Here is a 27,514-nt window from a genome sequence, read left to right as displayed (position 1 = left end):
CGCTCATTAACACACAAACACTCATACACTTTGGGGGGGAAACGCACACCAACACAAGGAGAACATGCAAACTCCACACAGGAACAACAACTGACCTAGCTGGGAATCATACCAGCAACCTTTTTGCTGTGAGGCCACTGTGCTAACCACTGAGCCACTGTGTCGTCACATTAGCCAAATAGCAACATGTATAAATATAAATATTTATACACTCTAAAAACTGCTGGGTTGAAAACAACCCAATTTGGGTTGTTTTGGTAACCCAGCGCTGGGTAAAAAAGGGACAAACCCAACGCTGGGTTACTTTAACCCAGCAAGTTGGGTTACAAGTTTAACCCAGCATGCTGGGTTGTGATTTTAACCCAACTATTAGTTAAAAATTACTACACTGCTGGGTTGAATGTAACCCAAAATGGGTCAGAAATTTAATCTAGAAACTGATGATTAAAATCACTAAAATAAAAACAATTCTACAGCAATACATAGTTGTTCAGTAATGGAATTTTATTTATGACAAAAGATAAAATGTGTCCAAATGAATTTGAGATTTTTCCCATCTGCACCTCAGCATTAACCCTTTGACTGCCTGCTCTACCAAATGGTTGACCTTGTTTTTACTGTTTTAAATAATGACTGTTAAAGTCATAAGAAAAAAGATGATTTAGTGTTCAAAATGTTTCTTTTAAATATATATATATATATATATATATATATATATATATATATATATATATATATATATATATATATATATATATATATTTTTTTTTTTTTTTTAATTGGTCTTACACATAATTTTTCAGATTTTTCATAATTCTGGTACTTTTACCATAAACATACATATCAATCATTTGGTAGAGGTTGATATTTTAGAAATTATAACGTGTTAAAATGTACTGATTGTGTTCAATAGCGACATTAGCAGTTGAGAAATGCAATCCAATTTTTTTTTTCTTGAAAGGGTTGTTAAAGGGTTAAGACGATTTCTGTGAAAATTTATCAAACTGTATCACAGAAACACTGACTAAAGTTCAGTAACAATGCATCAGACTGAAATCAGACAAATTACCTTAAGAAAATGCATATTTGAAATACATTCAAAAACATTTGCATCATTTATAAATCAGGAATCATCAGTAAGGCAATTGCAATGTTATTGCAGAGTAGAGAAAAACAATAGTATAAGGAAGTAATAATGAAAATGCATCTAAATGACTGAAGTCAGAAAGTAATTTGAGCACAAACATCAACATATTCTCATATAAATCATCAACTGCAATGCAGAAAAAAATATGTGAAAGTAATAATGAAAAGGCATCAAACAGCTTGAAAAAACAAAACAAACAATAAAAACTAAGAAAATACAAATTTTATATTAAGAAAAAATAAGAAAACATTTTATAACTTTCCCTTTAACAATTATGTGCAAACATCAATATATGAGCTATAAAGCAATCATCAGTAAGGATGATCAAGTTCAATGTAAATGCAGTTTTGAAGAAAAAACAGATATAAAAGTTAAAATGAAACCTGAGGATGGAAGCATTTTAAAACAAATTTGAAATAGGAAAACTTTTTTTAACTTTTACTCGAACAATCATGTGCAAACATCAATCCTGAGATATAAAAGAGTCTGTAAGAAACATTAGTTGCAATGTAACTGCAGTGTAGAGTGTCTTAAAAAATATCGAGTCCATTATTATGTGCCGTCATCATAGCAAAGAGAAAAGAAATCAGTTATTAGAAATGAGTTATTAAAACTATTCTTTAGAAATGGGTGTCATGGTGGCACACTGGGTAGTACGATTGCCTCACAGCAACAAGGTCGGTGGTTTAAGCCTCAGCTGGGTCAGTTGGTGTTTCTGTGTGGAGTTTGCATGTTTTCCCCGTGTTCGTGTGGGTTTTCTCTGGGTGCTCCTTTTCCCCCACAATCCAAAGTACAAGTTAAAGAACACAGAATCCAAGGAAGCAGTGAGGTCACAGTATTAATTATTACTGTTTGTCAGCAAAAATTAATGCTAGCAGAACCCTTACTGCTAGTGTCTCCTCCCCAGGATGTCCATAAACCACAGTCTGCCACACCAGGGAACACTGCTTGGGGTAGTTCACACCAAAGATGTAGAATGCTTTATAGCAAACGTCCACTTTGGCAAGTAATGTACTTTGCAATAATAAATAGCACAGCACGTGAGCAAAGGCTTGAAAGAAGTGGTGGTCTCCAAGGATGAGAACATGAGGAAACTCAATAGATTCTTGAATTCAATGGATGAAGATACTCAGCAATATTGGTCCCAATCTGAAAAAATAAACAGAAGTAAGATTTATTAAAAACTCAAAAGTGTAAAAGTTAAATATCTTTAGAGTTAACTTTGGAACACCTAAAATACCTTTAGAAGCAATTAAGGCCATAACACACCAAGCTATCAGCCAGTGTTGGCATTAGTTAACCACTGACCATGGCACCATGCTGCAATTTTTTGGCCCGAGTGAAGATGACAATGCAACAACAGGTTTGCCTAAGGAACTTTTTTTAATAAGTAATAGTAAGGCAAGATGAGCATTTGAAATTATTAAGTATTTAATTGTGTTTTCTTAATGAGAATAGATAAGACCCTTCTTCCTGAGCTGGGACTGTTTGCAACCGTATTTGTATAATTTGAAGCCGCATTTAAATTTTCTTTAAAAACTTCAAAAATGAGGCACAATCTCAGTTCAAGATGGATAAAATTGCTGAAATATTTTCCTAAAAAAAAAATCTTTCTGACTGAAGAAAGAATGACATGAACATCTTGGGTGACATCTTTTTATGTTTTACGCAGCAGATGCCCTTTCAACTGCAACCCATCACACTCTCATTTACACACACACTATGGACAATTCAGCTTACCCAATTCAGCTACACCGCATGTCATTGGACTGTGGAGGGGAAACCCATCCAAGGCTCAAACCAGCGACCATCTTGCTGTGATGCGACAGCACTACCCACTGCGCCCCCATGCCACCCTAATAACAAACATAAAAATAACATTTTCATTGTTAATAAAATAACTAAGACAATCATTATGCATTAAATGCATCATTATGCATCGAGAAACCTTTAATTGAATCCTTACCCTCTGAATTGTATTCAAATTGACCTAAAAACGAGGAAAGGTTCGCTCCTGTGCTAAAAATAAAACAAGAGAATGTCACTGGTTGCATGAACAGCAGATTTAAAAAAATAACCAGACAAAAACAAATTGGCATTAGAGTTCAATCTCTCAGTTTAAAGTGTTGAAGTGGCTAATGATTACTAGGGCTGCCCCCTAATAATTGAATAACCATTAGTCAACTAAAAATTTATTATTCATTCATTCATTTTCTTTTTAGCTTTGTCGCTTTATTAATCTGGGGTAACCACAATGGAATGAACCACCAACATATCCAGCATAAGTTTTATGCAGCGAATGCCCTTTCAGCTGCAACCCATCACTGGGAAACAAATACTCATTCACACACATACACCATTGACAATTTAGTCTACTTAATTCACCTTTACCACGTCTTTGGAAACCGGGGCACCTGGAGGAAACCCACGCGAACACGGGGAGAACATGCAAACTCCACACAGAAAGGCCTATTGACCCAGCCAAGGATCGATCAAGTGACCTTGTTGCTATGAGGCGAATGTGCTACCCACTAGTTGCAGAAAAAAAGTCCACACTGGCAAAGTCAATGTATGCTGCATGAATCCGCTGTGTAAAAAATATGCTGGATAAGTTGGCGGTTCATTCCGCTGTGGCGACCCCAGATTAATAAAGGGACTGAGTCAAAAAGAAAATGAATTAATGAATAAATGGTTTATTAATAAATCTGTAATTATTCAACTAATGCTTCAAATGAACATCACAAGTCAACCAGACAAATGTTTAGACAAGGGCAGCCCTAATGATTACAATGAACCAAGTAAAATATTATTACATACCTTCAAATGTGGGGATTAACTCCTCAAGATTGCATTCTTTTAGTTTAATTTTCACGCAATTATCCATCTGAAAAAGAATAACAGATAAAAGCGTTTAAGCAAAATCAAGTAAAAAAAGATCATGTTAGCCAAAAGTCACTATATCACAAAAATACTCCTAAATGATAATAATTATCCAGGGTGTCACATAAAACGGTGGTCAAACTTTTTCTTTTTGCAGTCGAAGATGATTAGGTTGGAATTAGTCTTAGCTCAGACATTTCCGTTAGCATGAAACGACCCTTACATACAGGATTAATTAAAGATAGCTCAAATCACGTCTAGAATGTAAAATGCTCATAGTAAATTAATAACATTTGCTATTCAATGTACAGATGTACAGCTAAACAAAATGTACATGCAGAGCAGGACAATTATTGTATATATTTTGATTAAAAAAAAAACATTGTTAGAAGCTGAATTCAACACTTATGCATCAAAGTATTGTCACAAAAATCCATGAACAAACTTAAGAAATACAATAGTAAAAATACTACTTACTGCTTTACAGTTAACACCCCAGAAAGATCACAAATCACAGTAACGTTACTTACTGTCATCACCTAGCCAACATAAAAATCTGTGTCATTCAAAAGGTATTTTATTACAATAAAAAGCTCCTAAATTATCCTAGGTGTTGTGTTTATAAAGTGGTCATCAAACATGCTTCACGTTAGTTTCATTAGTTACCTTATACTTTTCGAGCTCCTTCCGATGCCATGCGCGCTTACCCGTCCACCGATCAACAGGCTGGGCGTGAGGTGGAGCAACATGTCGGGCGTGAGGCGAGCACAGGTCAGGAGTTAGGCGGAGCAACAGCTCGGGCGTTAGGCGGAGAAACAGGTCCGGAGAAACAGGTCCGGAGAAACAGGTCCGGAGAAACACGTCGCCGTTAGGCGGAGAAACAGATCCGGAGAAACAGGTGGCTCGTCAGGCGGACTCGGAGCAACAGTTCAGCCATAAGGCGAGCACAGGTCAGCGTGAGGCGGAGCAACAAGTCGGCCATCAGGCGGAGAAACAGAAAAAAAAGCGCGTGTATATTATACTAAGTAAACTAAGTGTGTTATTTCTTATGAAAATTGTTAAAAACACACTAAATAACTTACGTCTCACACAGAATTTCACTCGCTTCCCCTCAAAGACAGCGCAAAGAAAATGGCGGTTTCTCACGTTGATGTCCCTGCATGTTGACGTGACGTGCGTGCTCTCTTTCACGTCCGCGTTCCCAACCCAGCACTGCTGGGTTATAGATAAAGATCGATTTTCAACCCAAATTGGGTTGAATCAACCCAATTTTGTTACCCAGCAGTCTCAACCCAGCATTTGGGTTAAAAAACCAACCCAGCGTTTTTTAGAGTGTATGTTAAATACTATATAAATAATAAATGAATGATGCTAAACGCAGAGCCAGGCTCACTGATCACGCTAACTGTGAAACCAATTTTTTTACCAAATGTGTAACTGTTCTACATTTCATAACGATGCATATGATGAAATAATTAAAATCTTAATTACATGTTGCAGTTAATACATTAATATGATTCTAGCATGAAATCCAGCAAGTCGTTTTTCAAAGAGCTCATCAAAACAGGCTCGCGGAGGATCCGTCAAGATCTATTTATGCAAAATAAAAAGCGAATTGAGGTGCGGCTGAAAATGAAAAATGACAGCAGATATGACATGAAATCTGCCTTGAAATGTAAACTGTCATGTAAACTGTCGAGTGTAAAAAACAAAACAAAAGAAGCAAAAAAAGAAGAAGCGAGAGGTTTAAGTGATGGCCTCATCTGCATGGAGCAGCAGAAGGCTTGTCATCAGATTGCTGATGCAGTGTGAATTCCAGCTTAAGAAACACAGAGAAGGGAAAATTGCAGGCTGTCAAAAGCACACACGTACAATAGGTAGCAAACTCAGAGAACGGGCCAGGAAATCTTTTTGTTATTGCCGTTCTGCATATGAGCCTCATCAGCACATTTTGGGCTTTTGAAACATGTGGGATTGTGCGGGAAAGACTGATCCGTTTAGATTATAAGACACACACATGGAGAAACAATGACCGCTCAGGCCTTTACTAACTACACTGTTAAACATTCTCGGTTTCTCACGATCAGTTTGTGTTGGGGCGACTTGAAGGAATTAAGTTAACATTAATTAAATTAGAATTAAATTACTTTTTACAAATGTAAGTGGACTGAACGTAAAAGAATTAAGTTGTCCCAAAAACAGCAATAATTGTGTTGTTTCAGCTCGTTTTAAATAAGTAGTTTGAACAAGCAGACTTAGTTTCAGGTCAGTTCAGTGTGATTTTTCATAATTACACTTATGCTAGATTAGGGCTGCATGATATTGAACAAACAGACGTTGCGTGTTTCGTTTTTCTGCAATACACTCTATAGTTGAGAGCAAAATTATTCACCCTCTTGTGAAATGTATATGTCAAGTGATGCTTAACAAAGATTTGATTAAGTTTGACTGTATTAAAGCAGTGTTTTTATTTTCAAAACAATTTCTAAGGCCCCTTATTAGCCCCCTAAGAAAAATGCTTTCTCTATTGGCTGTAGAACAAAGCACTGTTGTCCAATTACTCTAATCGCCTAATTAACCTAGTAAAGTCTTTATGGGCGCACTCACACTGTGCTATCCATACCGTGCCCAGGCCTGTTCCTCGGATCGATTGAGAAGTGTGAGTGCTCTGAATCGGGCTCAGAGCGGTTCAGTTGGCCGGCCCTGGCCCGGTTGAAAGAGGTGTGCCAGAGCACAGTTCACTTGGGCTCAAAGTGCAAAGCACCCCTAAGCCCGAAACTGAAGACAAGATGAGACTTTTTAGGCACTGTTTAATATGGATTTATTAATTATTCTTACTGTTCAATGAACACAAACTGTTGTAGATTATTAAAGACACAAACCCCTCACTGCACCTTCAGCAAACCTCCAAATACCTGCAGCACGAGGACTTGTGGCGGATCTGTTCGGTGAAATATTTACTGCATGTCACTGCATCTCAAACGACTAAAACAATATAACTATAGAACTCTCCACTGTGCTGAGCGAGAGCGCTTCTTACTGAACAGCGCATCATCGATGACGTAAGCATGATCAGGCGCGTATGCAGTGTGAGTGCTGGCAGTCGGGGAGACAGGAGGGGGACAAACGTGCTTCGGTCCATTTCAATGCAACTGTACATAGTGTGAGCATGGCCTAATTATCACTTTAAGCTGAATATTAGCATCTTAATAAATATCATGTAAAATATTCTGTTCTGTCATCGTGACAAAGAAAAAAGAAAGATATTTATTAGTTAATAGAAATGAGTAATTAGTAATGTTGTGAAAAACTCTGCCTTAAAAAGCACTTTAATATTCAATTAAATTGGGAAATAATTTTAAAGCAGTTAAAACCTTGCAACATGCCTAATAACTTGGCAACTGTATATTTTCATATGAATACAATTTGAGCACATGTCTTGGATAGCTCTGAGGAACTGGTGATTGGTGTGAGTAAATGTGAGGGAAATGTTCATTTTTGGGTGAACTCCCCCTTCAATATGCTTCCCTCCGCTACAGCTGTCAATCACTCTCCATTCATTCTCAGTTGAAGCTGTGTGTCGCGTTCATGACAACACCTAAAACTTTCTCCAACACTATTGCGCGTTATTCTCAGACCGTTTCTCCCGCAAATAATAATAAGTGACCACTGTATATTTAATTCAATTCTTCTTAAATTCTCCTACAATCTAAACTATAATTGAATCTACACTTTCAGTGTGATGATTTTTCGGTGTAATGATTGGCTGAAGCACAGAGGTGTTAAACTGCCCTGCCGGACTATTAATTGCTCATTTTAAAGGCTCTTTGTAAATAGTTGTAGCATTATATGATCACCGTATAATAATGTATTTCCCTGTGTTAATAACAGTATAAAATGTTAGTGCCTCATTAAATTTTACACCGTCATTAATGCCAGCTCAGGAGCTCAGTATGTGTTGAGAACAGCACAATGTTATAACAGTATCTTGTGCTGGATCCTGAAGTCTTGTTCTCATCCTGTTTGTTTCTTCAGCTTTGACACTTTTATACTGATATTTTTTGAACACCAATTGTCTAATTTCATTATGTAATCTCAAACTCGATATTATATTGAAAATACTACGATCAAATTAATAATGCAATAAAATCAAAGGAACTACGATACAATCAATGTCAATAACAATAATAAGCTCTGGACTTAGAGTTCTGCGCGGGACTAAATTTTGAATCCCGCTTCCGCCCGCACCCGCCAGGTTTTAGCCCGAACCTGACCGCTACCGCTTATATTAAGCACTTGTTGTCCCGCTGCCCGACCCGCTCCGTTTTCTACCCGCCGCAGCCGATCCCTCTAAAGAGCGGGAGGGAGAACAAAACCGAAAATCGTCCAGCAATACAGTCCAGACAGCCTATAACAAGCTGTCTGTATACACACAGCACCAAGCACACACACAGACAAAGCTCTCTCTCTCTCTCTCTCATTTGCGCGCGCCCGCCCACTAACACACACATAAGCACCAAGCACACACACAGGCAAAGCTCTCTCTCTCTCTCTCTCTCTCTCTCTCTCTCTCTCATTCGCGCGCGCCCACTAACACACACATAAGCACCAAGCACACACACAGGCAAAGCTCTCTCTCTCTCTCTCTCTCTCATTCGCGCGCGCACTAACACACTAACACACACAGACACACACATTTCTCTCATTCGCGTGTGCGCACACATACACACACACAGTAACAAACAAGCTAAACACAGCATCGTGCTATTTCATTTACACACATACATACGCGTGCTCGCTCGGGAGTCGGGAGCGATATTGCTAGACAGCCCGCTCCTGTACCAAATTAAACCCGTTACCGACCGGGACCCGCTCTGCAGAAATCTGGTCGGGTCCTACGCCGCCCGCAAGACAGCCGCGGGAATGCAGACCTCTACTCTGGAGTTTTTACTTTGGAGAATGCAGCCTCTGAAATAAGACACGGCTTAGGTATAATTTAAGTTACCATGGCGATAAAACCCAATCAAAACCAACCCGCCTTCTAGATGCTAAAAACTCGATGTTTGCCTAAATAAGCATGAACTTACCAGGGTAAAAACCCAAAAGCGACTCAAAACACTAATCCAGGGGTCACCAATCTCGATCCTGGAGGGCCGGTGTCCCTGCAGGGTTTAGCTCCAGCTTTCCTCAACACACCTGCCTGGATGTTTGTAGTATACCTAGTAAGAGCTTGATTAGCTTGTTCAGGTGTGTTTGATTAGGGTTGGAGCTAAAATCTGCAGGACACCGGCCCTCCAGGAACAAGTGTGGTGACCACTGCACTAATCAGTCAGTGATTTGGTCAAACACTAATCACTGAGGTCTAGATCCCAAACTTGTCCTTTCCAGCTTTGGGAAATTGTCAATATTGTAATCGGTGTTGACCCGTTTACTGTATTTACTTCAGTTTAAACCCGATCAGCAGCCCTGACATTTGGGTAAACAATGTAATCACAGAATTCCTGACCTTTGTGCGGCGGAAATACCACTGAGTTTCTACCCTATTATCAGGTAAAGGGCTAAAATGTAACTAATGCACATGTTTGCTCATCATTTGCAGCTCGGATTAGTTTGGGAACAGTCATTTATCATGTGCTACAAAGCAGGACTTTGCACTCTGGGCTGTGGTGAAACATGTTCATATCATCACTAGTGGATTGCATCATATAAGCCGGAGATAGGAATGAAGATAACCGATGCAGGGATTGGAGAGATACAGGCTCAGCTTGTAAACACACATTTGCAAATCTCTTTTCTGGTCACAGTGTGTGGTGCAATTTATGACAGAGCACATGCAAGAACTGCAAATCTCTGCATGAACTAGCATCAGCGGCGAAAGCAGCATTGTCCGCATTTCTCCACAATGTATGCATGTCGTGACTTTAAAGAACGCAGAGGTACAGCAATCATCGTGTTTGTATACAAGATCATTTAGGGCGACCTCATTGAGCTTCTAATTAAAGATGTGTGTTTCCTGTCCTCCATGCATTGCTAATGACAAGGAGATCAATTATTCAATATTGTTTGGAACTGAGCTTTGGAAATTGCAACCGCACAGTAAATATACTTAGAGACGGAGGTAAAATCAGTGGAATTTTAGCCAACAGCAAAACTGGAAAGCATAATGAAAGGTTTCGGTAGCTCATCTGTGGTTGAAATCATAATTAGCGGTGCTTGTTAAGGCAAGTATCATTTATTATAACCGCTCAGGCTTAGTTTAGATATATGAGCTTTTAATGCAACTCAACCTGAATGTTATCTCAAATCATGCTTGTCGAATGCTTTATTTTAAGTGGCTAGATGTACAACTTCCACATAATGATTAAATGAAAATAGATGCTAAAGTTCATTGCGACAAACTTTTATTTTCATTTAAGAGAGCTTTAGATGAATTTTGGAAAGTTAAAACGAAGGCTAATGTGAAGAATACTAAATAAAATTAAAGGTTTTAAGCATGTTTAACACTAAATACACATCCTTGGCTAGCATGATTTAATGTGCTGCTAACATACTGTTAACACATTTCTAGTTTGTTAATCATTGTCTTCATTGTTTTATTACACATAAACCCAAATATATAACATAAGTATAACCAAAGTGTTTGTGTTTTTTGGAGATTACCATTATGTGTGCAATCAACGCACCAAAAATAACATGGTTACTGCAGTTTTAACATAATAAATCCATTATTACATTTTCGTTATGACAGTACGTCAGTAAGAGTTTTGTGTTTTGCTTGATCATTTTTAGCACTAGCATGATTCATTATCTTTGGATAGATAGATAGATAGATAGATAGATAGATAGATAGATAGATAGATAGATAGATAGATAGATAGATAGATAGATAGATAGATAGATAGATAGATAGATAGATAGATAGATAGATAGATAGATAGATTCATAGATAATTCATAGATTGAGTAAAGGATGGCTTTATAGATTGATTGATGGATGCATGGATGGATGGATGGATGGATGGGTGCGAAGGTGGGTGTGTGGGCGGATGGATAGATAGATAGATAGATAGATAGATAGATAGATAGATAGATAGATAGATAGATAGATAGATAGATAGATAGATAGATAGATAGATAGATAGATATGTATTCATTTAATTTACAGAGGCATTTGTTGGAGATTTTCACATTATAAGCACCCTAGCAACTGCATAGCAATACCCTGGCAACCTGCATCCTATCATCATGGGTCACAGCAAGTGCCTCTCATATTTTCTTTAGAAAATGAAATATAAAAAAAGGTATTTTATTTTTTACACGTCCAAGGTCTGCTCTCTATATTCTGTCTGCGTAGCTCCACTTGACACCCACAGAATTGCGATTGGCCTGTTTGGGCTGTTGACTCTCGCAGCTCATCCACATATAATGCTGGAGACCATTTTGGGTGAAATTAAGCACAAATAATCCCCCAACAACAGCTCGCAAGTCCAATCATGCTGAGATGGAAGTGTTTATTCATAGCTAACGGACCTCTTTCATGCTTCACGCTCAGGACACGTTCAGTCACCGCCCTCCGAAACCAGAAACCAGAATAAAAGCGTCTGTTTTGAAAACGCTCTCATCTGAATGAAGATACGGCTGTGTTTAGAGTTTCATCCTAGCGGAGGGAATTCTCATAAAGCCAGAGGCCACAAATCTCCCTCCAGAACACAGACAGACTCTTTTCTTGAGTGATTAGACGAGAGGGTTTCCCAACCCTGCTCTTGAAGGTGTACCAACAGTACATATTTTGGACGTCTTCAGGTTTTGGAGTGTCTTTGTGATATTTGTATCGTTGTGATATTTGTGATATATAATGTTCTCATGTGTTGATTCGAGTGTGTTTGATTAGGGAGAGGCCGAAATGTGTACTGTTGGTGTGCCTTCAGGAACAGGGTTGGGAAACACTGCCCTACAGGTACAAACATGTTGCTGTAAGGTACCAATGTGGCCCTGTAGGGTATAAAAGTGTACCTTTTGAAAAGGTACAGCCCTCGTGACAGCGTTTGTACCTTTATTTGTGAGTGTGTAGCAGCGAAGAGTCTCATACGTGCTGTTAGAGACAAGCGCCGGGGGCCAAAAATCTCCCTCCAGAACACAAGACAGACAGCTTTATTGCTCTGTAATATCACAAACCTCACAGGAAAACCACCGACCTCTTGTGTTAAACTCTCCTGGCCCTTTGGCAGACACGGCTAACCCTTTACCCCAAAATTAGTTAGGGCGAAACCTTCGGAAAGGCCAGAAGAGCGAGCGCTGGCGAGTGAAATCGTGTTCTTCCTTGGGGTTTGACCTGACCTTTGCCCTTCAGTCTCCACAGAGCAAGCCTTCATTTCTCTGTTATTCATTCACCTTCCCCTAAATGTTTGATTTGCGTGGCCTCCTCTCGTAGCTGGCTTTAGGAATGCGCTCTCGGAGAGAACAGCTTTTTGTGTCCCTTTTGGGGGAATGACCTTTGACCTCTGCAACAGGAATAATGCGGAGTTAAAAAAACCACAGCATGAGGCTCTACTTTGGTGTGTCAATCATCCGGACGTGTCCCCTTGGCTTAAGTGCTTGAGAAACGTCCCCTTGGCATGATAAAACTCTGTGAAAACACACTTACCACCAGTGCAGCTGTCAAGATAAAGCTGTTATTTACAAGACGCCGATAGGTTACTGCGCTAATGATGGAGCCTTTGCGTGGTTTATGAACAGAAATGTCATGTCTCGTAATGAGTAGCTTGGAGACGCCACTTTGACAACTCCAAACCAAACCGATCATTTTATTTACTGCATTTTTATTATGATATTGGGAATGATGATATAAATGAGTATTTGGATAATTGCGCTGGTGTTTTTGGGTTGTTGCATACACTGTAAAAAATGCTTAAATACATTTAGTCTTCTTTTTTTTGTGCAAGTGTTTGCAAACAATTTATATGTGCTGAATTTAAACTAACTAATTAAGTTGAACATTACTACATTTATATGTAATTTATATATCATTCTAAATAAATTGTTTGCAACCACTTACCCTAAAAACAATCTGTAATTTTTTTATTTCAGTGTACTGACTAAATACTGTAAAAAGAAAAAAAAAACAGTATTTAAAATGTATTTGATGTGTTTGAACAGGGGTTAAAGACATATAGATGCAGGATATAATGAATCTACTACAAATAAAACATGCTAATAATTGCTTTAAAGGGTATCTGTGATGAAAATCATCTTTTCTAAGCCGTTTAAACACAATAAAAACACAATAAGTATCTTTTATTTTTAATATCCTGATGTTAAAATAGGATTTGAATCTCTCCCATTTTGAGGCCGACCACAGCGTGATGGAGAAGTGCGGTTTCCCCGCCCACCAAATTGATTGACAGCCGCATATTAACATGTCTCCATAGTAACGTGTATAATCATACCAACAAGACAGGACGTGCGCAAAGCAACTGCTACCGTTCCCATTTTATTAAGGTGTGTACATATAAATGGCCCAAACTGTATAATCTAAAATAATCCAATAATATAGATAGAAAATATACTTGGGATATCAACATTTCTCTGGAGAGCTAGTCATTTTGCCTTCAACTGTAAATCATTAGTTAGTTAGCTTATAAAACTAACAGCACAGATGTCTTCAATAAATCGCATGACTGAATCATAATTCACGGGTGAGTCACACAGACAAATCCACTGCTGAGGTTTGTTTTTACACTAGTATACAGTTGAAGTCAGAATTTTTAACCGTCTCTCATATCTCCACCAATTTATGATTAACTTTTTACATTTATAAACTCATTTCTAATAGATGATTTCTTTTCTCTTTGCCATGATGACAGCACATAATATTTGACTAGATGTTCTTTAAGACACTAGTATTCAGCTTAAAGAGACATTTAAAGGCTTAACTAGGTTAGTTAGGGTAAAGTTAGGGTAATTAGGCAAGTCTTTGTGTAACAATGGTTTGATCTGGAGACAATCCAAAACTAATATTGCTTAAGGGGGCTAATAATATTGACCTTAAATGGGTTTAAAAATTAAGAACTGCTTTAATTCTAGCTGAAATAAAACAAATAAGACTTTCTTCAGAATGAAAAATATTATAGTAAAATACTGTGAACAATTCCTGAATCTGTTTAGCCATCGTTACATTCATAGGAGGCCGAATAATAGGCAAATTTGACTTCAACTGTACTTTATCTTTGTATAAGTAAAAGTACCACAGACACTTGCCGTAAGAAGCATCCCTAACCAACTGAGTGCACAGATATTATAATAAAATCAAGCGTCTTTTCCAAGTGACAAAAGCAGCAGGCATGAATTGCGTCCTACAGCACCCTATGTTTGATTGACCTTGAAGAGCGAAAGAGAGAAAACCGAGAGAGAGAATAGTGAAGGTGTTGAGAGAATGAAAGAGAAGAGCAGCACTGGAGGTATCTATGGTTACCTTGGCTTTAGCTCTGTTTGTCTTGGATCGCAAGTGCAATAAAGTGAGGAATAATGCTGAAGTGAGATCTGTTATTGCTGGAGGATTCTTTCACACAGAGTCACCAGGAGACGCTGAAAACCTCCTCCATCTGCTCCGCTGCTCACCGCTTTCTCATTCACATGCCCTACAATGTCACTTTTCATCCATGTTTACCTCTGAATATTTAACGCGAAATTAAGTATCTTCCAGGCTCATTATTTAAATGTATGCCGGGGGATTATTCATGACCGGTCCATACGTTCACGTCAACCTGCAAGTATTTATTGGCTTCTGGATAATACGGTAAACTGGCTGAACAGTATGACCAATGTTTTTGACTCGTAAACCGTTTGTTTATTAAAATCATTGAACACAATTGTTAAGTCTTTAAAAGCGTAAAGATGATTGAGAGAAGAGCGGAATGTACATAAGGTTATAATATAATAAAGAAAAATTTGGACAACAGTGGCTTGTTCTGTAGCCATCAAATAAAAAATGTAAGCCCCCTCAACTTTTCTTAAGGGTCACAATGGTTGCTTGGTTTGTTCGTTGGTTTATTCATTGTTTGTTCATTGGTTTGTTGGTTCGTATGCTGGTTGGTTGGTTGGCTGGCTGGTTGGTTGCTTGCTTGGTTTAGTTGATTGGTTGGTTTGTTGGTTGGTTGCTTGGTTTGTTGGTTGGTTGGTAGGTTGGTCTGATGGTCGGTTGGTTGGTTGGTTCGTTGGTTGATTGGTAGATTGGTTTGTTGGTAGGTTGGTTGGTTAGTTTATTTGTTGGTTGATTTATTCGTTGGTTTGTTAATTGGTTGGTCTGTCGGTTCTGTTGTTTGTTTTATTCGTTTGTTGGTTTGTTAAATGGTTTGTTGGTTAGTTCACCCGTTGGTTGGTTGGTTAATTGTTTGTTTGGTTCTTTTGTTGGTTGGTTGGTTCTGTATGGAGTTTACCTGTTCTCCTTATGTTAGTGCGGGTTTCTTCTAGGTGTGCTTGTTTCCCCATAGTCCAAACACTTGCACTATAGGTGAATTAATTGAAATAAATTGGCTGTACTGTATTAGTGAATGAATGCGAGAGTGTATGGGTGTTTCCCAATATTGAAAGGGCATCTGCTGTGTAAAACATATGGCAGAATGATTGGCGGTTCATTCCGCTGTGGTGACCCCTGATAAATAAGGCACTAAGTCAGTGGAAAATAAATGAATGAGTAAATAAATAAATAAATGAAAATTTCACAAACATAAATCTTATTTAGTGGAAATTTTGTAGTTTTATTATTATTTATTATTGATTAGTATTATTTTTTTATTTTATTTATTTATTTATTTTTGCACAGATTTGAATTAAAATGTATTCTACTGTATTTCTATTTGTTTGGGGGCCAAATTTTAATGGCTATGATTGTTTTAATAATGTACATTTGGTGTTGTTTAAATGCATCACAAATCAAACCATTATTGGTTCAATTTAATGGCAAATGGATAAAAATATTGATTATCAAAAGGTGCTGCACACATTTATGCTGAACACTGTGTATCGCACTATTGCAGATCAAGTAGTATCATTTGGTTGCCATGAGAGACCGAAAGCTCCAGATTGTATTGTTGAGACACAGCATTATAAATAGCTAATAGATGTATTTTAAAAGCCTTTGCGTTGGGAGTACACTTGAGATGCTTTAAACTTCAGTCTATTTAGTCCCCTCACTGGGTTTTAGAGCAGATCAATCATGTGTTGTTCAGTCCAGCAGCATCTTATTGTGCCATCCTTATGAACAACATAAAGAGTGCAATGCATTCAGCGGCTCTCAGGATCTCGGCTCGACAATCCTCCAGACGGGGCCAAATTATTTCCCCTCCTCAAGACGCCTTCATCATCATCCCTCGCTGTGGTTGTAGGCCATCATCACCGCTATCTCTCCCTCTTCCTCCATCTCCTCTGAAGAGGCTGGAGAATTGAACACTCCGCTATTATTAGTCTGTGAAAGGACAATGTTTGGAGGAGATATTTGGCCAGATGAGGAGCTGCCGGCCGGCCTTTTCTTCAGCATTTCTCTCCTCCGTCCAGAGGGATGTTTTCACGGTGCAGTACTAAAACCAGGAGGCTCTTGTGTTGTTTTTTTACATACAGTTGAAAATTAGTCTGATTTATTAGCCATTTTTAAAATATTTCCCAAATAATGTTTAACAGAGCAAGTATATTTCAAACCACTGCTACACAATGAATTGTCTAATGAACCTAGTTTAGCCTTTAAATGCCACTTTAAGCTGAATACTAGTATCTTGAAAAATATCTAGTTAAATATTATCTATTGTCATCATGGCAAAGAGAAAAGAAATCAGTTAATAAGGAGGTAAAAAGGAGGGTGAATCATTCTGACTTCACCTGTACCTGAGCCAATGACACTTATTGACAGATGTCATACAGCAGGGGTCACCAATCTTGGTCCTGGAGGGCCGGTGTCCCTGCAGGGTTTAGCTCCAACTTGCTTCAACACACTTGCCTGGATGTTTCAAGTATACCTAGTAAGAGCTTGATTAGCTTGTTCAGGTGTGTTTGATTAGGGTTGGAGCTAAAATCTGCAGGACACCGGCCCTCCAGGAACAAGTGTGGTGACACCTATGTTACAGTGTTCAGGAGAGACAAGGCAGCATTGACCCCATATACAGTCATACAGTCTAATGCAAAAGTTTGTCCACCCCTGATTATTTTCATATTTGCAGCCATAGCCTGCTCACCTTTCAAATCAGCAAATTAATCTGGATATAGTTTATACTTAGGGGAAAAGCAACATTTCAGTTCTGAGATAAATTAATCAACAGATACGATGCAATTTAAGCCATTAACCCAAACAAACAGATTTGGACACCCCAACAGAATAATGACGTCAGTCTTTTGTAGAGCCACCTTTTGCTGAATTAAAACCCTGCAGATGCTTATAGTCAAGGATAAATCTCTGAATTCTAACGGCATTTCGAGCCATTCTTCCTTGCTTAATTTCTCAAGTTCAGTCAGGTTTGATGGATGCCAAGCAACAGAACTGCCCTGTTCAAATCAATGCATAGATTTTCACTGATGTTCATTCTAGATAACTCTAAATGTCTGAGGATGAATTTATTGGTAGATCTGGATGTGTTCTTTGGGTCATTGTCCATCTGAATTGTCCCGGCAGTAACTTCAGCCTCTTGACTGATGCCTGAACATTGTTCTTCAGAATCTGCTGATACTGGGTGGAATCTATAAGGCCTTTAACTCTGACAAGGTGTCCAGTACCTGTGCTTTTACCATCAGCATGATTTACCCTCCACCATATTTTACAGTAGGGAGCAGGTTCTTCTCCTGGAATTCTTTTTTCCGCTATGCAAAGCGCCTATGTTTGTGGCATCTGTCCACTGTATATTTTTCCAAAATGATTCAGGCTTGTCCAGATGAGCCTTTGCATACCTCGAATGACTCTTCTTGTTGGCAGAATGCAGAAAAGTCTTCTTCTGCATCACCTTGAAGAGTGCGCTGGACTGTAACATGATGTATAATGACATTATCAGCAGCGAGATGATCCTGGAGCTCTTTAAAGGAGGTCTGTGGTTTGTATGTGACTATTCTAACTATTTTTTTTGCCTTTCAGATATTTTTCTTGGTCTAGCACATCTTTCCTGAACAAGAACTGTTCCTGTGGCCTTCCATTTTCTATATATATTGCTGACTGTGGAGATAGACTTTAAACCTTTGTGATAGCTTTTTGCATCCTTCTCCTAATTCATGTTAGTGAATTATTCTAGCTTTAGGTTATTATGAAGTTCTTATGAGGTTTCAATGTTGCTTCTTGCCGGTTAACTATGAGGAGAAGCACAACAAGCCATTTTGGTTGCTCCTGGGTTAGGTGTGTTAAGGTTGTTAAGTCACGAAAATCAATGCTGTGTTGTAATTAGTCAGCATTAAGTGACTACAGGTCTTGAAATCCACACAAAGGAGAGGGTGCCCAAACCTTTGCATAGCCTATTTTTGAGTTTTAATGTAATTTCACACATCCCAATACTGCTACACTACATATTTCTGTCTGAAAAACCTGACATTATCTTTCTCTAGATTCTGAATGCCAATTCACTGTGATCGTCTCTCATAAAGAAAGAGCACATAATCATGCAGCCGCAGTGAGGGGCCCAAATGTTTGCATAAAACTGTAAGCATGCATGAAATCTCCATGTCACGTCATGATTATAAATGTGTCATGTCAGTCTTATGAACACCCTCTTTAAGTAAAGCGTTTTCAACTAGGTAATAATAAATATTCAGTTTTCAGAAGAATGCATAATAATCGAGCTTTCGTTCAGATGGTCTCGCTGCATTTCCAGTGGCGTGTGGGCGAATGCATTTTGCTTGTTCACACTCTCTCAGCGTACAAGCTGGAGTTTCATGCAATTTTTCTCATTTTCAATTTTTTGGCCCACTTCTCTTCTTATATGTCAGCAAAATGTTCAATAAAGCTTCCAAGAGAGTTGGCAAATCTCCAGTGAAACAGCATCCTCGTCTGTTACGGCATAAGGAAACTCATCCTCGTGTCAATAGAAATCCTGTGTGTTACCATGTTTCTGATGGGGTTTCTCTTGACTGGGTCAGATGCCGCAGGGGGTATTGAATAAGTGCTCTAGTAAGGGGTCAGCATGTCGTATGAGAACAGCTCTGTAATGAAAACCTCTGTGATTCATAGAGAAGAGAAGATTCAGGATTTGAAGAAAATCTTGACATATTTGACAAAGAAAAACTAAAAACTAAAAGCTTCATGGTTTTAGCTAAATTACATTATTATTGTTTACAAATATTTCCTAAGGGATTTTTAACAGAGGAAGACTATCTTTCCACAGTATTTCCTATATATATATATATATAACAGTGGCATGCTGGACAACATGGTCAAGACAGGGGCAAACAGAAGAATTAAGTTAATTTATTATTGTAGTCAAAAACAACAACATCAACGAGAAAATAAGGCAAAGATCAAAACACGGAAGCACAAGACCAGGGAAAACGCATCATAATGCTACAGAAAAACAGGAAACAAGACTCAGCAAAGTGTATGAGAAAGTGAAGTGTGTACACAGTTCAAGTAATGAGTCAGTCATGAGCTTCAGCTGTGTGTGTGTGTGTCTAAATGAAAAACTAGTTAGTTATATGAAATAGGTTATTAGGAATAGGTTAATAAAATAGTTTTAAAAAGTTAAACAGCACTTATTTATAATAAATAAATAAACTAGAAATATTTGATAACTTATTTGAGATGAGGGCTATTTATTTTGTCTTCAGCTGTATACAGTATATTAAAAAAAATCACAATTTCTCTGGATTTAATAATTATGTTAGTATTTGTTTTACTTCAAATTTCAAATATATAATTATTAATAATAATATTGCCATTTAGAACATTTTAACTATGATAAAAAAAATTATAAAAACAAATGATTTATTTTTTTGATTAAAAAAAGTTATTACACCAATTGCTAATTACCTACCACTCCAGAATTTAAAATATAGGCATTGTGTTGTCTAGGGTAATTAGTCAAGCCATTGTTTAATGGTGGTTTGTTCTGTTGGCAATTGAAAAATAAATATTGCTTAAGAGGGTAATAATATTGAGCTTAAAATGTTTTTTTTATTCATTAATAACTGCTTTTATTCTAGGCGAAATTAAACAAATAAGACTTTCTCCAGAATAAAAAATATGATAGGAAATATTGTGAAAAATTTCTGAATCTGTTAAAAATCATTTGGGAAATATTTGAAAAAAGAGGACGAATAATATTGAGTTTCAAAACAAGCTTTTTGACTATAAAAGACATGTGTCGATCCTCCCATAACACTGGTCTTGGCATTCCATCAGTAAGATTGGTTGTAGGAGCATCAGGGAAGAAGATTGTGATTATTGCTGATGAGAGACAGAGGTTTAGTATTGATCAGTGTTGGAGTGTTGGTCAGGGTCCACCATGAGAGAGGCTTGAACATGGTTAGGCTGGTACGCTATTTCTAATAAAGAGACCTTTTCATTGTTAACCACCCCTGAAGAGCAGTACTTAAACTTGATTTGATTCTGGACCTGAGGATATTGATACAATCTCCACAGCATGTAGTGGAAAAATCGATAGTACTGTAGACCTCATATAAGAAGAGGAGGCGAAAAAGACATAATGGAGTGATAAATTAATGAAAAGAGTGTGTGGTATGTTTTGAACTTTGAGGGAACATTCAGTTGGGATCTTTCCTTAACTAACCTTTTTATTAAGGAGGATTTTTCAACATTTAAGAAACACACAATATCTGAAAAGCCAAGCACAAGTTGCTTCTGGAGCTAAATGCCAGAGAAATGTTGCTTCAGGGATGAGGATGTACATGGTGTTTAAAGTAAAAAAAAATAAATTAAAAAGTGTCAGCTTTCTGCACGCAAGGTTTTTTCTCGCTCAAAAATTCGCAGTGCTCAGTTATGGGTTGGCAGGATTTTGACAAGTAGACTTGATACGATCTAAAATAAGCTTGGCATTAAATTCTGTAGGCATTTTCCCCTCATAATGTATCCCTCAATCTGAAATTGATCTGGATGCTGTATCAAGGTCTCTGGCTCACACGTCTGTTTGTACACACATAGACACTTATTTTGCGGTGAAAACGACCAGCACTGAAGTATACTGTAGGCCTGCTGCAAAATAACACTATTTAGTAGCGGACATAAGCTGACAGACAATTATACAACAAGTGTTGGCCATTATTCTGCAATAACTACCGCCTGGATGTACTTTATCCCTTACATATCACTACACTTTGGTATTTAACATGTTATTCAACATCTGTATAATATTGAATACTGAATTCAAGCCACAATTTGTATTTTGGACTCTACCAAATTACATTTTAAGCCATTTTGCATCTATCCTAATTGGAGGCTAAGGTCTAACTTTGCATTAGTGACTAGTGGCCTTATTTGCACATGTCAACCAGTCTTCAGCAGGTTTAGGTTGGAAGTATTTCATGTTGATGTCACCTGTGTTATTTAGAGGTTGTTATCTGGGAATAAAATTTCTTGGAATGTCGTGACTAACCAATCAGAATCGAGTATTCCAGACGGCCATGTAATAATCCCAGATAACAACCAGTAAATCTAATAACACGGGCTCATCAGGGTACTATGAATCATTTTAACTGAATATAGATATAATCTATATGTGTAACTCATCCTTACACTAATGTTCACACAATGTTAAACTGGAATATCACTACACTTTAGTGTTAACATTAGACATTCAGAATCTGTCCAACAATGGATGTTAAAATCAAGCCAAAATTAGTATTTTGAAATATACCAGATTTCATTTTTAGCCGTTTTGCATTGGAGTCTAATGTCTGACATTGCATTGATGTCCAGTTGCCATATTTGCAAATGTCTAGCAGTCCACTTCAGTAGGTTTAGGTTGGAAGTATTACATGTTGTTTGGTAGCAAACAGGATTGTTAGCAATGAACCGATGGTCCAAGTTTTGAACTTTAGACACGTAGTGAGATAAACGTGATGTAAACTGTCCTCCCCTCCCAAACCCTTGCTCATGCTGGGCTCAGTATGCCATCTCCATCCTCACGCGGAGCATAGACTAATTGCAGCAGGCGAACACTTTAGGCCCATTAAAAGGTGTGAGACCCCCTCTTTGTCCCCCTGTTGGAACAGATGGCTTTGGCAGCCTTCAGGATTCTGTTTAACTAATTGCCAGCACTCAGAGGACCCAGAAAGGGGTCCATAACACCGGCGCTGCTCCTCAGCACAAGCCAGGCGCCTGTGGGGGGAAAAAGGTCAAGGCCAAGGCTGGAAGCAGGAGGTGGGACGGTAAATATAGGCGTGGTGCCTGGACCCCCGCGGGAGGAAGAGAGGAAGGAAGAGAGGATTGTTTCTGGAAAGTGAGAGCTGTCAATGCAGGAACTGTTTTACAGAGGCATATTGTGATCAGTATGTGGTGACATTGACGGCAGGGGAGGATTATCCACTTCATATTGACATGCATTTTAAAATCACCATAGATATCCATGTTAGGTTTAGTGCTATGTAAATAAGCAAATGCTAAAGGGATAGTTCACTCAAAAATTGTAATTCTTTTACTCATCCTTTATTTCTTTGAAATTTGTATGAGTTTCTTTCTTGTTAAACACTAAAGGAGGTATTTTGAAGAATGCTGAAAACCATTGAATGAGACATATTGTGACTTCAAAATCAGGGGAGAGATTATTCAGATCATATTGACATGCATTTTATTTATATATTTATATATTTATTTATTATATCACAGAGATATTAAACTGTCTAGATATGGTGTCCAGCTCCAACTTGCTTCAACACACCTGCCAGGAAGTTTCTAGTATATCTAGTTAGAGCTTGATTGCCTGCTTCAGGTGTGTTTGATTAGGATTGGAGCTAAACTCTCCAGGACACCGGCCCTCCAGGACCGAGTTTGGACATCCTTGATATAGAGGTTTGGAACCACTTGAGGGAGACTAAAAGTGAGTAAATTGTATTTTTTACAGAGGCACAGAGATCTTTAGTTTTATAATGTGATTTTAATTCAGTTGAATCAAAGAATTGAAAACAAACAACAATAAAAACATTGTATTGACTTGCTTTTATGCATGGGTTTAAATGATATTTGTACATGTGGGCGTAGCACTCAAAACTGAATGCAAAATCGCTGTCAGATATGCAGAGGTGTGGAATAGGTTGACTAAAATCTTACAACTCTTTATGCAATTTACCTGAGAGCCTGAAACACACACTTGAGCTTTCAAATTGATGGATTTTTAAAAGAAGTAGAAACTTCATATATGTGAACTCAGACATGATGAACATGATGAAAACAGACTAGAGAGTTTTAAGCCATCTTAATTTGGGTTCCAAAATATTGAAGGAATCTAGACTAGGTTAGTTCAGGTTTAAAAAATTAAAATATACTCACTATTTATTCACCCTTAAGTGGTTATAAACCCGAGTTTCTTTCCTCTGTCAAACTCAAAAGAAGATAAGCTGAGGAAAGCTGAAAAGCGTGAGCATTGACTTCAATCGTAGAACAAGAATTACTATGGAAATCAATGGTTACAGCATTAGAGCTTTCTTCAAGATGTCTTCTTTTGTGTTTAACAGTAGAAAGAAAGTGAAAAATGTAAAGGACGAGTAAACAGTGACATAATTTTCCTGTTTGGGTGAACTATCCCTAGCCATAATTCAGTATGTCAGACAATTAAAGAGTATCATACTAGGTTATACAATGCACAATTCCCATTTGCAGCACGTACTTGTTAAGAGCCTTAGCAAGAAAAAAAACATTACTGTTATAGTAGGAACTGTGTGGGATTTATATATCAGTGATTGCAGTGCCATTTAGAATCAACATCCCATAATAACGGCACTTCTGGAGATCAATGTTGATTAAAGATATCAGTGTCTATTAAACGCAGCTCACACACGCCCACACATACATTAATATAAAACACAATGTGCTTGCATAATGCATTCAGAAATGGACTTCTCTGGAGGGAGAATGCTAATTGAAACCCAAAACTGTATGTTGGAGACAGAGTTCGAGTGTGTGTGTGTGTGTTTGCAAATGTGTGCATGTGTAGCTGGCTGGCTTTGGGGCCACCGAACGCAGGGATTTATTCAATGCCTAATGAATGTGACATTTAGCTGATATTTGCATGCCATGTGCCGTCGCTTTTTGCATGCAAAACGCTAAGCTTAGATTAAATGCGTCTTGGCAATTACATACAATGATCCATGCACTTAAATAGTGCGAGTTGGCCTGGATGTTTGGCCCTGGTAACTTAATGTCAGAGAGCTCATTAAGCACTACAAACTGGCCCCCGCCAAACAAAGAAATGCATGAATTGCATTATAGCATACACTCGCTGCTCTCTCATGCACCAGGCACTTTTGGTAGAAACACCTCCATGTTTCTGTTTGCACATAGCTCTTTTATATATTTATATATGACTCCAAGTTAGAAAAAGCTGGCACAGTATGGAAAATCTTATTTAAATAAATGAAAGTTGGCGTTTCTAAATTTACTTTGTATTTCATTTGGGCAATGCTGTGATGCAGTAGGTAGTGCTGTCGGCTCACAGCAAGAAGGTTGCTGGTTCGAGCCTCGGCTGGGTCAGTTGGTATTTTTGCATGTTCATGCGCATCTTTTCATCGAATCAAAAGTTTATTCTACTCAGTTATGCACATTTTTATGCGCATTTTTAAAATTTGTGCACATCTTGGGATTTCCATCAACGTTTTTTATGCGCATATCCAAAATATGCATAAAAATAGGTGAATGGAAACATAGCTTATGACGGAAAGGGAATGTACCACACACCAAAAAATATCAGCTTGTGTGTGAGCAGCCTGATCTCACAAGGAAACGTAAGTATTTTGCATTTTGTTAGTTTAGTGGTTAATTCGAACGAGTTCAGTCGTACGAATATGTGTGATTTTAAAAAGGAGGCGTGGCACCTAAGCCCACCCCTAACACCAACCGTCATTTTGTAATGAGCAATTTGTATTAAATTGTAAGAATTAGATCGTACGAATTCGTACGAATTAGCCACTAAATCAAAAAGTTACAGATTGCCGTGAGATTGCGTTGGTGTGACTGGAGACACAGGTTAACATGAGTGCAAAGGCACAGGTTAACATGAGTCTACAACTATAAAAATCATGGTTTGACCAACTGCGATAAGACATCGCTTCATCATTTATTGCTATTCTGAGAAGATATCAGTGTTAGAGTTTGTAGAAACATGTAAACGCAAGTACATGGAAACAAGTTAACATCAGTACACAACCAAAACATGACATATGTTGACTGATAAGGATATTAAAACCGACCTCAACGTGTAGTCCTGAATAGCTCAGTTTGAGGGGTCGATTGATACCCATGCTGAACTTTTGGCCTTGGGTTTAAATCCCGTTGATGACATATAAATTATGATTATTTCTTAACATTAATTTTGGTTATTTACTGTTCTGCCACACAAATATTCCAATCATTAATGTTTACACTGACACTTACACCACGTAATCAGAATATTGATTTGGTATGGACATGTTTTGTTGCTGTGAAAAAGTGTGAATCTGCAAATGTGAATAGCTTACGTTTGGATAGGGCCACCAGTTAACACGGACACCAGTTAAACCGTAACACCGGCTTCATTCAGTTTACTTTTAAGAATCCTCAAGCAGATGTTTACACCGTGTAGACTTGACATCATGTCCATGATTACAGTGTACGAGTGGCCCTCATTAAAATATTGAACACATTGATGCAGTATGTCTGGTGTTTCCGTCTGGTCCACGTTCTTTAGAAACTCCAAACACCGACCACACGTGAAGCGAAACCGCGTTAAGCTGCTTGTGTTTGCCACAGTATTGGCAAAACAACCCTCGACCACAGTCCATGTTCGGTCACCATAAACGTCAGTCACTTAAACTTACTATTTACGCCATGTACTCCACAACATGAATGTCCAGCGCTCACCACCAACGACTTCCAGTGTGTGGTGCATTCCCTTTCCGTAACGAATCTGTCATTGTAAAATTGTTTCAGGACTGGAAAATGTGTTTTGCGTCTTGTTATGTTTGTTATGGCAGAAAATATATTATTTTGCCAAAAATGTGCTGCATTTAAGAAACAAATGAAAAATGAAAGGGCTCAGCCTTTTCGCCTTAAATTTGTTTTAAAATAATTTTGTTAAACTGTGACTGAATCGTGAGATTAGTATCGTGAATGGTATTGAATCTCGCGTCATATGAATCGTTACATATCTATAAACAGCTTTTCAACTAAATTGATGTATAAGTTGAGTTAACTAATTATATTTTATTTACATTTCAACATCAATGCTGTAAAAGGAGCCAAGTACAATTAAAAAAAGTCACATTAACTGTTCACTGGAAGTTCATCAGTAGGGGAAAAACACTTGCTGCTTCAGTCCAGTGTTCATAGTTGAAGTTCAGTGTAATTTAAATTTCAGTGCTGAAAGCCCAAACATGGGTACTATATTAAGGTCATGAGTGGTTGTGTACGACTCTTTATGTGACAAATAAAACATATTGAATTTGAATTGACTGAGTTTACTATCCAGCCTCTGCAGATCTCCCGAGCCATGCTGGTTTGTTCAAGTTTTTATAACCTTGAAAACAGGATGCAGGTTGCCACGGTGACCCTCTGTCACATTCTATTGGCTCGCTGCTCATCACTGGTGTGATGAGGGAAGATTACAGTTAACAAATTTACCCGGTAACCGGGAGAGTTGCTCCCTGAAGATTTGCTCCTGCCGGCAAAGCGGACACATGATGAGATTGTAGGGCTGTCTAGGGTGTCGACTCGCGCCGGATCAGATCAGATTCTGAGAGCAATGGCATTACTTGTCTAATGGATATGTCACGGTCACCGTTTGACTGGCAGCCTGCAGAATAACACGCGTCTGCCGGCTTCATTTAAGACGTGTGTAGCTGCGTTAGCCTGCCAACATGAGGCCCGGACTGTGGGTTAACACTGAATGACAAGGAGAAGAGAATGAAATAAAGAGAAAAGGTGGACTGCAGAAAGTCAAGAGTTACAGTCTTATTAGTTGCCCAAAAGTGTTGTTGATCTTGTTTGAAGAATGCAGAGCTTTGCAAGATCACATTGTGTACGGTGATTATGATGCTTTAAGATTGTTATTTTATTTTTCTTAGTTAGTAATGCTAAGGGTTTGGTGTTTTACCTGCAACTTTAGCTTACTTACAATCAGAGGCATGCTTAAAGACCAGCTTTGAATTTTAAATACTTTATTTTGCTGTAATAACTTGGTTTAAGTTTGCTCATTTTAAACAAACAAGCTCAATCACACTCAGACCCTGCAGAAGTACTGCTTTTTAGAGTTACTTTGTATTTTTGAGAGTTTTTGACTTGTTTTTAGCCCAGATATAAGCAAAACAACCTTATTTTTTGCAT

The 27,514-nt window shown here is 38.0% G+C and overlaps 1 protein-coding gene and 1 long non-coding RNA gene across 15 annotated transcripts in view; one reads left to right on the top strand and one right to left on the bottom strand.

Moving 5' to 3' along the window:
- The window catches only part of nrp1a (neuropilin 1a), a 418,289-nt gene that overhangs the window by 186,127 nt on the left and 204,648 nt on the right, over window positions 1–27,514 (top strand). The gene's annotated exons all lie outside the window — the stretch shown is intronic.
- LOC103908653 (uncharacterized) lies at window positions 484–4,752 on the bottom strand. Of its 7 annotated transcripts, none has more exons than XR_015524643.1 (6): window positions 4,694–4,752; window positions 4,505–4,566; window positions 3,965–4,031; window positions 3,114–3,166; window positions 2,888–3,003; window positions 1,097–2,296 (listed from the first exon to the last, which is right to left on the bottom strand). It is a non-coding gene; the product is annotated as an uncharacterized LOC103908653 (long non-coding RNA). The 7 variants fall into 7 exon arrangements; XR_015524646.1 differs by having other exon boundaries at window positions 3,114–3,161; XR_015524645.1 differs by lacking the exon at window positions 4,505–4,566 and having other exon boundaries at window positions 484–2,296.

Source organism: Danio rerio, chromosome 24 (assembly GCF_052040795.2).
Source record: "Danio rerio strain M-AB ecotype USA chromosome 24, GRCz13ab, whole genome shotgun sequence".
NCBI classification, from domain to species: domain Eukaryota; kingdom Metazoa; phylum Chordata; class Actinopteri; order Cypriniformes; family Danionidae; genus Danio; species Danio rerio.
This window is presented reverse-complemented; position numbering and strand designations above follow the sequence as displayed.